Genomic DNA, 14,797 nt, shown 5'->3' with positions numbered 1-14,797 from the left:
AATCCTTCTTCACTATAAGAGCCCCGTAATTTACCCAGGTCTTTCATTGTTTTTGGAAAACCCCATATCACTATAAACTAAAGATTTCATACACTTTAGGTGTTTGTGGCATCATCAAACTCAATGTTTGAATGAAGTTTTGGATGGGGGTCCATCCTATCTCTCTCTGCATGCCACAAGAAATATAAATTTAAAATGTTTTAGAAGATGCACATTTAAAGAGTTCACCATGAACATATTCAATTCACTCTTAATGGGTAATTCATTACTTAAGACATTGACCCTTTCTAAATATTCCATGAGAGGGAGAAAATGTTATTTTTCCAAGATTTTTAAGTTGTCTATCGATCCTCATATGCTACACTGCTGTTGACCTTACGTAAATGAAGACATTAAGACAAATACAAGCCATGGATCTTGTTCAGGCAAAAACGAGGTGCAGAAATATAATCATATGATACCTAGGAAGGCACTATCTGAAAATTCACTGCTATGGTATTTTCATAAGATCAACATATCAAAAAGACAGTGTGTGGAGAGAATCCATGTTGTTCTGGAACAACCCACTCTTGTGTAATGTTCTGGCCCAAGATGCCATGAGAATGAATAAAGAGGCAGACAGATCCATGAGGGACTAATTGACAGAAGTGTGGTCCTGGCCAACAGCAAGAACAATTAGATCCCTATAATTTGGGTCAGTGGTTCAGATAGAGTGTGTGTGTATGTGTGTGTGTGTGTATACATAGCTTCTAAATACAATGATACTAAAATGCAATTTTAGTATTAAAATATAAATCTTACACATGCATGTCCTACACTGGTTGTTTTGGTTAGTCTTTTCTTTGATATTTATTGTCTTCATGTTCCAAAAATAACAAGTTTTCATTATCTTTGGTTCAGAAAAATGATTTCCTTTCAAAGGAGAGGGTAACAATCACTTCTGATGTCACTTATACCACATATGCAGTTTCTTCTCATGAAAATCAGTCTCTTGAAGTATTAGTCTGCTCTTTTGGCTGATGATCCAGCTGGTAGGGCAAGCCTTTCTAATAATCCAGTGTTCATTTCTGATGCCAACAAACCTGAAGAAGATAACCTTTAGCACACAAATCATGAGATGTCTTAGGTCATAGTTTACATCTATTACCAGCCATTCACCATGCTCTCACTGAAATTTATACCACCTTGCACCTTAAAATTTGGTGTTGTCTTCCAGGGAAGTGTGAGTATGTATAATTTCCACCTCATGAAATATGCCATTTTCATCTTAATGAACCCTCCTCAGAGACATTCTTCCTGATATATGAAAGGACTGTAACATGGGTACAATATGAACATATTTCAAACCTCAAATGAAAACCAATCATAGCCAGGTGTGGTGGCATATCCCTGTAATCCCAGCACTTGGGAGGCAGAGGCAGCAGGATTGTGAGTTTGAGGCCAGTCATGGCTACATAGTGAGACTCTGTCTCAAAAAAAGATAATCAATAATAGCCTTTTCAAGAAGTCTCAAATTGAATGAATAAATCCCTGGTAACTTTGACAGCTAGTATGGTCTTATGATTTTGATATTTAAAGAATTTAAGTGGAATAATTTTTAAGAATTACAGTCATAGCTTCCTCCAGTATGAATTACCTGGTGTATAGATGGTTTTAAGAAATCATTAAGGGATTTATCACAATGATTACGTTTGTAAGATTTCTTTGCAATATTCTTTGCCAAATCATGAGAAAATGCCATCATATCCAATACTCTTGTATGTTTGCTCTCTAATGTGAATTCTCTCATGGTCATATAATATTTTACCACATTCATATCCTTTATTATATTTCTCTTATGTGAATTTTAACACAGTATGACCCTTAAACTTTGGATAAAAGCCTTGCCATCACATCACATTTATAAGGTTTCTCTCAAAAGATGTATATTCTGATGCCTAGTTAACGGTGAGCTCTGGTTGTCAAATACATGAATTTCAGTTTCAGTTCAACATGGACTACCTGGTGTCAAGTAAGACTTGAACTCAGGTTAAAGGTTTTACTACACTCATTACACTTGTAAGGTCTTCTCTGATGATTCCCAGCACCTGAGGTTTGCAAGAAAGCATGGTCACACACATTAGCTTTACTGTGCTTCTTCCAAGTATGCATTTTCTTTATTTTATCATTTTTACATTTGCCCACATGTGCATATATATATTGCTTGGGCCATCTCCCCCTTCCCCCCCAACTTCCAGGCAGAACCTATTCTGCCCTCTTGTTCTCCAATTTTGTTGAAGAGAAATCATAAGAGACAATAAGGAAGGCACAGTATTTTCACTAGTTTCAGATAAAGATAGCTATATGGAGAGAATCCTAGCATTGCTTCCGTGCACTTGTGTATTGCAACCCTCATTGGTTCTTCTCTACCAGACCTCTTCACTACTTCCTAGTCCTCTTCCCAGAGTAGCCTCTGCTAGTTTAAGATTACTATATTTGCTCCTCTACAGTGAGCACATCAACCACATTCAAGTTTTAGGTTTTCTTCCTTTTCCCTATTCCTCACATGCACACTCCACCCTTACTGTGTGACCCACATCCAATAATATTACTGCATTTGTTTTAGGTCTATAATCCGCATATGAGGGAGAACATGTGATTTTTTACCTTCTGAGACTGGCTAACTTTGCATAAGATTATGTTCTTGAGTTCCATCCATTTACTTGCAAATGACAAAATTTCCTTCTTTTTGGGGGGGCTGAATAAAATCCCACTGTATATAAATACCACATTTTCTTTCTTCTTTCTCTTTCTTTCTTTCTGTTTCTTTGTTTCTTTCTTTTTTGTTTTATGGTACTGGGGCTTGAACTCAGGGTCCACACCTTGAGTCACTCCACCACCCCTCTTTTTGTGAAGGATTATTTTGAGATAAGATCTTGTGAGCTGTTTACCTGGATTGGCTTTAAACTGTGATCCTCCTGATCTCTGCCTCCTGAGTAGCTAGGATTACAGGTGTGAGCTACGGGTGCTCATCTAATATCACATTTTCTTAATCCATTTGTCAGTAGTGGGGTATCCTGCCTGTTTCCATAGCCTGGCTATTGTGAATAGATGAATAGGTGCCTTTGTAATAACCTGAGTCGCATTCCTTCAAGTGTATCCCTAGGAGTGGTATTGCTGGATCATATGGCAGATCTATGTTTGTTTTTTAGGAAGCTTCCATATGTTTTCCAAAGATGTTGTACTAGTTTACATTCCCACCAGCAGTGTATAAAGGTTGCTTTTTCCACGAGTCCTTGCCAACATTTGTTGTTTTTGGTGTTCTTGATTATGGCTATTCTGAGAGGAGTGAGGTTGACTCTTAGTGTGGTTTTGATTTGCATTTCCTTTATGGCCAGGGATGGTGAGCATTTTTCATGAGTTGTTTGGCCATTTGGACTTTTCATTTGAAAAAGTTCAATTTAGTTCAGTATCATTTTCTGATGTCTACTCAGATTTGCAAATTGGGTAAAAGCTTTACCACATTCACTACATTTGCAAGGCTTCTCTCCAGTGTGGATTCTTTGATGTCAGGTAAGGCTTGAACACATTAAAGGCTTCTCAACACTCATTGCATTCATATGGCTTTCACCTCTATGAATGATCTGGTGTACGACAAGATTAGAGAACTGGTTAAAGGCTTTGCCACATTCTTTACATCTGTAAGGCTTCTCTCCACTGTGGATTCTCGCGTTGAGTAAGGCTTGAATGCTCCATGAAAGACTTGTCACAATCATTGCATTTGTAAGGTTTTATCCAAGTATGAATTCTCTGGTGAATCACAAGGTTTGAATTTTGACTGCATATCTTGCCACACACATTTATGCAGTTGCTGCTCAGCATGAGTGCTCTGGTGCATGGTGAGGTGTGGGATGTGCAAAAGGACTTGTCACAACCATTACATTGTAAGGTCTCTTTCCAGAATGGATTTTCTGGTGAGTAGTGAGATTTGAATTTCCTCTAAATGTCTCTCCACAATCATCAAATTTGTAAGGTTTCTCTCCAGTGTGGATTCTGTGGAGTGAGGCTTGAAGGCTAAGAAAAAGCTTTGTCACATTCACCCCATTTATATGGTTCCTCTCCAGTTTGAAGTTTGATAACTTGATTTGAATTTTGATTACAGCCCTTATATCACAAATATTACATTTATATGGTTTCTCTCTTGTGTGGATTTCTCTGATGTCTAGTAAGGTTTTCAAACTGGGTAAAGGCTTTACTACGCTCATTAGATTTGTAAGGTTTCTTCCCAGAATGAATTCTCTAATGAATCATATCATTTAAGCATTCTTTAAAAATCTTCCCACAGTCATTACATTTGCAAGGTTCTTCTCTAATGTGTGTTTTCTCTGTTGTGTAAGCAACAAATCATATGTGCTGTTGACACTAGGAGGAATTATTTGAAGAGGTGAAGATGAGGAAAAATCGTTATTGATGAACTTTCCAACTTGATTACATTCACACATTTTCTCTTCAGCTTCAAGTTTCTAAAGTTCAGCCAGATGTGGCTGAAAGCTTAACTGAATTCGATCTTTAAAAAATTTTCTATAGTTCTTCCAGCTTTTATAATATGGTTGCTCTCTTCTACCTGTGAGATTTTTGTTATGAGTTGCAGTCAGTGCTTTCCATTTTTTTATCATATTGCAACTGGTCCTCAAACTCATGCATATTTTCCTGGACTTGCCAGAAATCAACATCTTTGATATCACATCTTTCATGGGTGTTCAATATCAATCTCAATTGCATCACTATTTCATCATTAAGGTTATCTTTTGGTGACAATTCCCTGATTTTGTACTTAGCAAAATTTATTTTGTTTTTTATTGTTGTGCTGGGTAGGGGTACATTGTGGCATTTACAAAAGTTATTACAATATATCAAATATATCACACTTGAATTCACCCCCTCCACCATTCTCCTTCACCCCTCCCACGGGCTCTTCCTATTTTAAGATTTGAGGTGACAGCTGTGTGCCATCATGCCCACCTTTTTTTTCTTTTCCTGTGAGATGGAGTCTTGTGAACGTTTTTGCCACAGCTGCTCTGGAACTTCAATCTTCCTGATCTTAGCCTCCCACATAGCTTGGGATGGCAGGCATGTGCCATCACATCAAATTATTGGTTGAGATGGGGATCTCATAATCTTCTTGTCTGGCTGGCATCTAGCACTGATCCTCCTGATCTCAGTCTCCCAAGTCCCTAGAAGTACAGGTATAAACCACCAGCACCGAGCCAGTGCTAACTTACTTCTTAGCCTGGATTATTTTTTTTTTATTCATATGTGCATACAATGTTTGGGTCATTTCTCCACCCTTCCCCACACTCTCCCATCCCCCTAACCCCTCCCTCTACCCCCACCTCCTCAAGACCCAGCAGTACTATTTTGCCCTTATCTCTGATTTTGTTGAAGAGAGAGTATAAGCAATAATAGGAAGGACCAATGGTTTTTGCTAGTTGAGATAAGGGTGTGTACCTAAGTTGAGGTTACTCTCTACTGTCTTGCTTTTCCTTTTCCTATCGTTTGGTGCTGCCTGCCCTTGCATAGTTATGTTGGGTTTCACTTTCTGTGTGCAGAATCCGTTGAAGAATCTTTTGTAGTGGTGGCTTTGTGGTCACATATTGTTTTAGTTTCTGCTTATCATGGAAGACTTTTATTGCTCCATCTATTTTGAATGATAGTTTTGCTGGGTAGAGTATCCTGGGGTTGAAGTTATTTTCATTTAGTGCCCAGAAGATCTCACCCCAAGCTCTTCTTGCTTTTAATGTTTCTGTTGAGAAGTGTGCTGTGATTTTGATGTGTTTACCTTTGTATGTTACTTGTTTTTCTCTCTTACAGCTTTCAATATTCTTTCTTATTTTCTGTATTTGTTGTTTTAATGTCGATTTGTTGTGGGGTAGTTCTATTTTGATCTGGTCTGTTTGGTGTTCTGGAGGCCTCTTGCATCTGTATGGGAATATCTTTCTCTAGAATTGGGAAATTTTCTGTTATCATTTTGTTGAATATCTTACGCATTCCCTTTGCTTTCACCTCTTCTCCTTCCTCAATGCCCATGATTCTCAGATTTGGTCTTTTGATGGAGTCAGTGAGTTCTAGCATTCTCTTTACACAGGTCTTGAGTTGTTTAACTAATAGTTCTTCAGTTTTTTCTTTATTTATCATTTCATCTTTGAGTTCTGAGATTCTGTCTTCTGTTTGTTCTATTCTGCTGGATTGGCCTTCCATTTTGTTTTGCAATCATGTTTCATTCTTTTTTCTGAGGTTTTCCATATCCTGAGTTGTTTCCTCTTTAATGTTGTCTATTTTTGTCCTGAGTTCATTTATCCATTTATTCATTGTGTTTTCTTTCACTGTGGTGTTTATACAGTGCTTCTATGGTTTCCTTTATTTCTTCTTTTGCTTTTTCAAATTCTCTATTTTTGTTGTCTTGGAATTTCTTGAGTGTCCTCTGTACATTTTTGTTGACCATATCCAGTATCATCTCTACAAAATTCTCATTGATAAACTGTAGTCGTTCTTCTTTTAGATTGTTCTTGTGGGCTTCATTGGGTTCTTTGGCATAGTTTATCTTCATTTTGTTGGAATCTGGATCAGAGTATCTGTTTTCTTCATTTCCCTCTGGTTCCTGTACTAATTTTTTGCTGTGGGGAAACTGGTTTCCCTGTTTTTTCTGTCTTCCCATCATTGCCCTTGGTGTTGTTATTGTCCCTGTACTGTGTGCAATCAAGTATTTTCTAGCTTGTAATAATAACAATGGTGATATTTAGAATGAAAGGGTGAGAGGAGATGGAAAGCAAAGAAGTTAAAGAAAAAGGGGAAAACAAACAATCAAGTAGAAAAAACGAAACAAAGAAACAACGAAAAAGTTTCAAAGATATAAACAGGGAGAGATAGTGTACTAATCAACAGTAAGGTGAACAGGCATTAGAGAGACAGAGAGAGGACTGAAAATTTAGAAATAAAAAAAAAAATCTCCAAGTCAAATGCAATAAAGTTTCAGTCCTAATAATTTTGGTGTTCATCCCTCAGCCTCCAATCCTGGAGATGGTGTCTCCGAAGTAGTTCTGTGATTGTCTCATCAAAGGGGAAAAAACAAAACAACACAAAACAAAAGAAACCTCACAAAGTATCCAAGTTCAAATGAAATACAGTTTCAGTAAGTTTTTCAGCATGCAGGTGTAGTTCGGTTGTTGTCTCATCAAAGGAAGAGAGAAAAAAAAATAGTCTGGAGACAGTTCTGTGAATGGCTATCTGAGGCTGTGGCTCACCTGCCCACTGCTGTCAGCCTGCTCTTGCTGGAGGCCTTATTTATGCAGATCTCAGGAGTGAGCTGAACACTCACCTGGCCCCACAAGCTTTGTTTACTTAGAGTTCTCCTGGGCGGGACCACCACTGTTACAAGCTTTCCTCTTTCCAAGCACACTGGGGGAGGTGACACTGCACCTGCTTTCTCTGGCTGGTGTATTTGTTTACAGTTCATCTGGGAAGTGGATCTTTCCCCCTCTCCTGTGGAGTTTTCCTCTCACCACCACTTTTACAAGCTTTACAGCTCCTGATTGCTGGCTTGTTGTGAGGGATTTCCCCTTTGCCCCTCTTCAGCTCTCAGGGCAACCCACCCTCTTTGCTACATGCCTTTTTCATTGTTATTGCTTGTTGCTCAGTTTTTTTCTCTTTTTTCCATGTAGGGGGGTCAGTCTGTCCAGGGGGCTATTGTGATCTGACCCAGGATTGTGGTCCACGTCTTCTCAAGCCTTGTGGTGCCACTGTCTGGAGGCAGCACGGGAGCCCTCCTGGTTTCTCCATTCAACAGTTTCCAGCTGTTTGCATGTTTTTTGTCTTTACTTTTGTTGTTGAGTCCTAGTTTTATTGAATTGTGATCAGATAGAATGCATAGTGTAATTTCTATTTTCTTATATTTGCTGAGGCTTGCTTTGTGCCCTAGGATAGGATTTATTTTGGAGAAGGTTCTGTTAGCTTCTGAGAAGAATATATATTGTGTAGATTTTGGATGAAATGTTCTGTAGACATCAATTGGGTCCATTTGACTATGGTATGTTGTAGATCTAGGATATCTTTATTGATTTTGTTTGGATGACCTATCTACTGGTGATAGGGGGTTGTTAAAGTCTCCCTTGACCACTGTGTTGGAGTTAATATATGCTTTTATGTCCTTCAGGGTATGTTTGATGAAATTGGGTGCATTGACATTGGGTGCATATAGGTTGATAATTATTATTTCCTTTTGGTCTATTTCCCCTTTTATTAGTATGGAATGTACTTCTTTATCTTGTTTAATCAATATAGGTTTGAAGTCAGAGATAAGTATTGCCTATCTATACTTTGTCAGAGATAAGTATTGTTACTCCTGCCTGTTTTCAGTGGCCATTGGCTTGGTAAATATTCTTCCAGCCTTTACTCCTAAGCCTATCCTTATTTCTATCAGTGAGATGGGTCTCCTGTAAGCAACAAATTGTTGGATTTTCCTTTTTAATCCATTTCATCAAACGGTGCCTTTGATAGGGAATTAAGCCCATTAACATTAAGTGTTAGTACTGATAGGTATGTGGGGATTTTGTCATTGAGTTGTCTTAGTTGTTTGAGGGTTTGATTGTGTGTAGCTAAATCAATGTTACTCTCTACTTTCCTACCTTTTCTTCTCCTGTGGTTTGGTACTGCCTGCCCTTTCATGGTTATGTTGAGTTTCACTTTCTGTGTGCAGAATTCCTTGAAGAATCTTTTGTAGTGGTGGCTTTGTGGTCATATATTGTTTTAGTTTCTGCTTATCTTGGAAGACTTTTATTGCTCCATCTATTTTGAATGACAAGTTTGCTGGGTAGAGTATCCTAGGGTTGAAGATATTTTCATTCAGTACCCAGAAGTCCTCACTCCAAACTTTTCTTGCTTTTAATATTTCTGTTGAGAAGTCTGCTGTGATTTTGGTGTGTTTACCTTTGTATGTTATTTGCTTTTTCTCTTTTACAGACTTCACTATTCTTTCTTTAGTCTCTGTACTAGTTGTTTTAATGATAATATGTCGTGGGTTAGTTCTAGTTTGGTCGGGTCTGTTTGGTGTTCTGGAGGCATCCTGTACCTGTATGGGCATAGTTTTGTCTAGATTTGGGAAATTTTCTGTTATTATTTTGTTGACTGTATTATGCATTCCTTTTTCTTGCACCTCTTCTCCTTCTTCAATGCTTATGATTCTCAGGTTTGGTCTTTTGATGGAATCAGTAAGTTGTTGCATTTTCTTTTCACAGGTCTTGAGTTGTTGAACTAATAGTTCTTTGGTTTTTCCTTTAATTACCATTTCATCTTTGAGTTCTGAGATTCTGTCTTCTGTTTGTTCTAGTCTGCTGGATTGGCTTTCCATTTCATTTTGCATTTCTGTTTCATTCTTTTTTCTTAGGTTTTCCATAACCTGAGTTTCTTCCTCTTTAATATTGTCTGTTTTCATCCTGAGTTCATTTATATCTTTATTTATCACGTTCTTTGTTTCACTTTGGAGTTCATGCAGTGCTTGTATAGTTTCTTTTATTTGTTCTTGTGCTTTCTCAAATTCTTTGTTTTTGTTGTCTTGGCATTACTTGAGTGTCTCCTGTACATTTTGGTTGACCATATCCAGTATCCTCCCTATAATATTTTCATTTATTACTTGCAGGATTTGTTCCTTCAGATTGTTCTTGTGGGCTTAATTGGGTTTTTTGGCATAGTTTATCTCATTTTGTTGGAGTCTAACCATCCTGCTTTGGAGTTGGGTTTTTGCTGTGCTTGTTTACTGGGGGTTTGTTTCTTTGCCTCTTGCCCTTACTCTAGGCAAGGTCAGAGATCCATCAGCCTGCTGTCTGTTACCCGCATGTTTTGCTGGTTTGCTGACTGTTTTTCAACTTTGCAACCTTGCTTGACTTTGGATGTTGCTCACTGGCTCTGGAGATAAGCTTTGTGGACTGCTATATGCCTTTTTTTTAGGCAGCAGCTTATCACTCGCCCACTGTCAGTTCTTCTGCCTTTCCAGTCTTTGTTTACTGTAAGTTCACGTGGAGATCAGCTCCTTGCTTCCCCCCACTTCTCTGGTGCACTGACAGCACTCTGCACCCTCTTCTGCATGTCCTTTTCAGTTCCTTGTTTATTATTCAGTTTTTTGGGTTTTTTTGCAGGGTGGGTGTCCATCTGCCCAAGATGCTATTATGGTTTATCCCAGAGGTAACTGTGGGAATACCATGTGCCACTTATTTGCTCACCTGTTGGTTGGTCTGTGTCCCTCAAGCAGGTTTGGAGCCAGTGTCTGTGGGTGGAGGAACCCTCCTGTTTTCTCAGTGTAATGTAGCATGGAGCTTTGTATGGGCTGGGTGGTCAGGGTGTCGGAGTTTTGATTCTTCTTGGTGGTTTTTTTCTGCCATATGTGCCTCCAGCATCTCTGCAATATTTTTGATTTACAGAGCTCACACTGTCTGCTTCTGCCTTCTAGTCACCATCTTGTATCCCTCCTGCATTGTTTTATCATGAATTTTTTTTATATTTATTTCAGAAATGTCTTATCAAAAAACCCATGCAGATTTTACAAATGGCAGTGTAAAAAAAACTGATATTGGAAGGGCATGAAAGTATTCATCCTCAGAATTTCCCCCAAGGGAATGCCTTGGAAAGGAGGCATGAAATGAAGGACAAAAAAGATGTGTAGATAGAAATATCGAGGTTTCAACATTTATGCCATACCAATGTAAAGAGTTTGACAAAGCCTTCAATACTTCCTCAGACCTCACTGAGAACCAGAGAATTCATACTCAAGAAAACAGTACAAATGTAGAGGGTATAGTAAACCTTTTGCCTTTTCTTCACAACTTGTTGTTCATCAGACAATCCACACTGGAGAAAAACCATACAATTATAAACATTGCAGTACATCTTCTGCTTCTTCCTCACACCTTTTTTGGCACAATAGAATACACACAGAAGAGAAACCCTAAAACTGTAAAGAGTGTTGTAAATCTTTTCCTTATTCATCAAAACTTATTCTGTGTGAGAGAATCCACACTGGAGAGAAACCTTACAAATATAATCAATGAGACAAAGCCTTCTATTCTAATTCAAACCTTAATAAACATCAGATCTTCATGCTGGAGAGAAACTATGCAAATGTTAGGATTGTGACAAATCCTTCAATTAATGCCAAATATTCAGAATCCATACTAGTGAGAACTCCCACAAATTTTAAGGAATTTGGCAAATCATTTAACTTCTGCTCTAATCTTTGCAACCATCACAAAATTCACAATGTCAAGCATCCTTACCATTGATGGGAATGTGAAAATTATTCACCAAGTTCATAAGTCTTAGGGAACATCACAGAATTCTTAATGAAGAAAAGCCTGCAAATAAAACATATGATTGAGAAATTTCATCATACAAATCAATCACACCTACAAATCAATGAAAAATATGTAAAGCTCTTTAATCAGGACATATCATATTAGACATCAGAGAGTTCATTCTGTGGAGAAACAAAACAAATGTAAAAAATATGATAAGATTTTTTACTCCATACCCAACATCAGTGATTTAATTAGAAAGAGTCCTAGACATGAAATGAAGGTGAAGTTTTATCCTTTCTAATCTCCAATAGTATAAGAAAATTAATAATATAAAATTTCATGTATGCAGAGAGGTGTTTATTCAAGCACAAAATCTAGGTAACAGTGGAAACTTCAAATTAAAATCGACTAAGACACAAATGGTTTCAAAACTCATGACAAACCAGAAGTGAGAACAATCCACAGTCAAAGCAATTTTAGAATGGAAGGCAGCAGGGACATTAATGTCTGTGTAAATATGTTTATCCTGTGTATGTATTCATATTGCAATCATTTGAGATTGTGCTGGGAAATGCTGTATATTAATTTCATGCTCCAATAAATTCAACTTATGTCTTTTTCTGACTGATTGTATGAAAGCGTATTGTGCATTAGAGTTAGGATAGTCCAAACTATGTGAGGAAGTAATTTTTATTATCAGTGGTTATATAAATGACTAGGGTTAAATGTAAAATCCATTGGGAAAAGCAAAAGGTAACTTGCTTTGTGCTTAGATTATCGGCACGATAGCAGCCACTCTCATGAGGGGTCTAGGGAATTGTTCTCCATATTAAATAAGGAAGTATAATTCTAAATATTTGAAATCAATCAAAATAGTTTTTAATCCTGAAAGAAGAAACTGGCCAGTTCATAAAGTACAGACAAACTTTTCAAATAGAAGCAATAAATCTTTCCATACATCAGAGAAAAAGGAAAACTTCTTTTGGAAAGGTTGCAAAAGGATCCCAAATCAACATATGTCATTTGTTAGCCTTTGTGAGCAAAACGAACAAGGCTGGACTGTAGGATCATTGTATCAGAAGAAACATAATGCTTCAGGAATGCTATTAATCTGTATTAATTGCAGTGTATTTTTATCAGACACCATGTAAGATATTTTTAAATAGCATGTCTATTCTGTATGTAATTATAACTTTTTCAATTAATAAAACAAAATCTTTTAAGACATTAGCTTCATCGACTCAATTTTGACCCTGACACAATTAATCTCTCAGATTTTATGAAAAAAAAGGAAACACCTATTAAGCCCACGTATAATCCTACATATTTACATTGTGAACCTCTTTTTTTCCAGTTAAACATCAAATAGGCTGCATATTATTCTCAATTTTTAAAAATTTGAATTATGGGGACATTACAAATGTCACAATAAAATTATGTGGGTATATATTTAAACCCCATAATTTATGATTATTGAGTTTTGTTTATGAAAATTTACCCAGTGTTTTGCCCGTGTTCCTTTCTGGGCTGGAGAAACACAGATTTGTTTTTGCACTTTATGTTGGAAAAAATATGCAAATACATTGGGCTTAAAAAATTTAAGAGTAAGTATGCTACAAAGTACGTGAGTTAGTATATTTCTCTGTGTATGTTTGTGTGTGAGAGAGAGAGAGAGAGAAAGAGAGAGAGAGAAAGAGAAAGAGAGAGAGAGAGAGAGAGAGAGAGAGAGAGAGAGAGAGAGAGAGAGAGAGAGAGAAACTGAGTGTGTGAACCTATTCAAAATAACAAGGATCTAGTGGACCAAATCAGTAAGTTCAGATATGATGTGGTCTACAACTTTCTCTAACTATGAAAAAATACTTGAGAAACAAAGGGCAGACTTAAAGGAAGAAAGATTTACTTTGGCTCATGGTTTCAGATATTTCAGTCCATGATCACTTGGTTCCACTTTTGGGCCACAGATGAGGCAGAACATCATACCAACAGGGGCATTCAACAGAGGTTGCTCACATTGTTTCTGCCAAAAAGTATTAGATAGAAGAAAAGGACACACTGTACCCTTCCCAGTCATGCCTCCTCTGGCCTATTTACTCCAATTAGGATCCAACTTAGAATAACCTATGAAGCTATGAACTCAAGGTCAAAGCCTCATGATCCAATCATCCCTCAATGGTCTCACTCCTGAACACAACTTCTCTGTGGGTTAAGCATTCCACACAGAATCTCTGGAGACACTCCAGATCCAAATGAGTACAGATGGAGGTTTATTAGGCAAGAAAAACATAAGTTATCAAAAAATGTACTTTGTCTTCTGCACCTAGAATACAATTGTTAAAATTTAATGTCTCCTGAATGCAGAGTCTATGCATTCAATCCACTCTTGTTTATTGCATACTATATAGTAAGAACTAAAACACTATATTATCAATAAAATAAAATTTTATCTACATGACAACCTCATAGAATTAAAGAATTTATTCATAAAATTCAGTGGTTATCAATGATTTTATCTACAAATTGTAATCAATAGTCACTAAATATACTTTGACTAATAAACTCTATTTTCTCCACATTTGTATGGAGATGAAAATCACATTATTCATTTATCCTTACTTTGATCCTCTCATCTTTAAAGAATATCATGAAAATTATTGATTTTATAGGGTTTACATTTTTAGTTTAAAACAAGCAAGTGAACATTGCAGACCTTTGATAATGGTCTCATCTCAGTCTGCCATATTAACTCCCTGAATTTAGGAAATTTGATGGTGGCATTTCACAATCACAATTACTCACCCTCCAATTTTATCCTTAACTACATATATCTCACAGCCATTCTCCTATTCTACCTTTCCTTTATGTCAGCAGGATATGTCCTCTTATAGTGTCCTGTAGGATGTGGAGCTCTTGCCACTATGTTTTCCCATCTGAGCTTAGAAGTGGCTGTACAAAATTAATAGAGAGGTGACATTGTCTACTCAGTTTCTGGTGCTTGAGGACTATTCATATCCTACAAGACCCTCAACTTTATCTTGTTCCTTCTCTCTGTAAATCTTGATAAAAGACCTGGAGGCTAGAGCAGCGTTAGATTCATGTTCTCCTACCATTTATGTCAGCCAAAGGGCAGAAGGAATGGAGAGACCCTCATAATTCATTAGACAACTTTCACTTCTCATATTGTGCTCCATAGCTCCACAGTTGGTGTATTTTAACTTTGGGTGAAGGAAGAAGTGGTCAGTGAATCAGTACCAAATTCAGTCTCACTTCAAAGGCAGTACAAGAACATATTTTTATATTGGGTATCAATTCAGGGCAAAGCACATAGACCCATGATTTATTAGTTGTTAGGAAATTTTGGATATTATGGTACTTCTCAAAGACCATTTAAACACACATTAAGGAGGGAGAATATTTTCTATAAAGATGATGTCAATGAATCAGACAATGTGTGTTGGAAAGGTCACACTAAACAAGGA

Source organism: Castor canadensis, chromosome 16 (assembly GCF_047511655.1).
Source record: "Castor canadensis chromosome 16, mCasCan1.hap1v2, whole genome shotgun sequence".
Lineage (NCBI taxonomy): Eukaryota > Metazoa > Chordata > Mammalia > Rodentia > Castoridae > Castor > Castor canadensis.
This window is presented reverse-complemented; position numbering follows the sequence as displayed.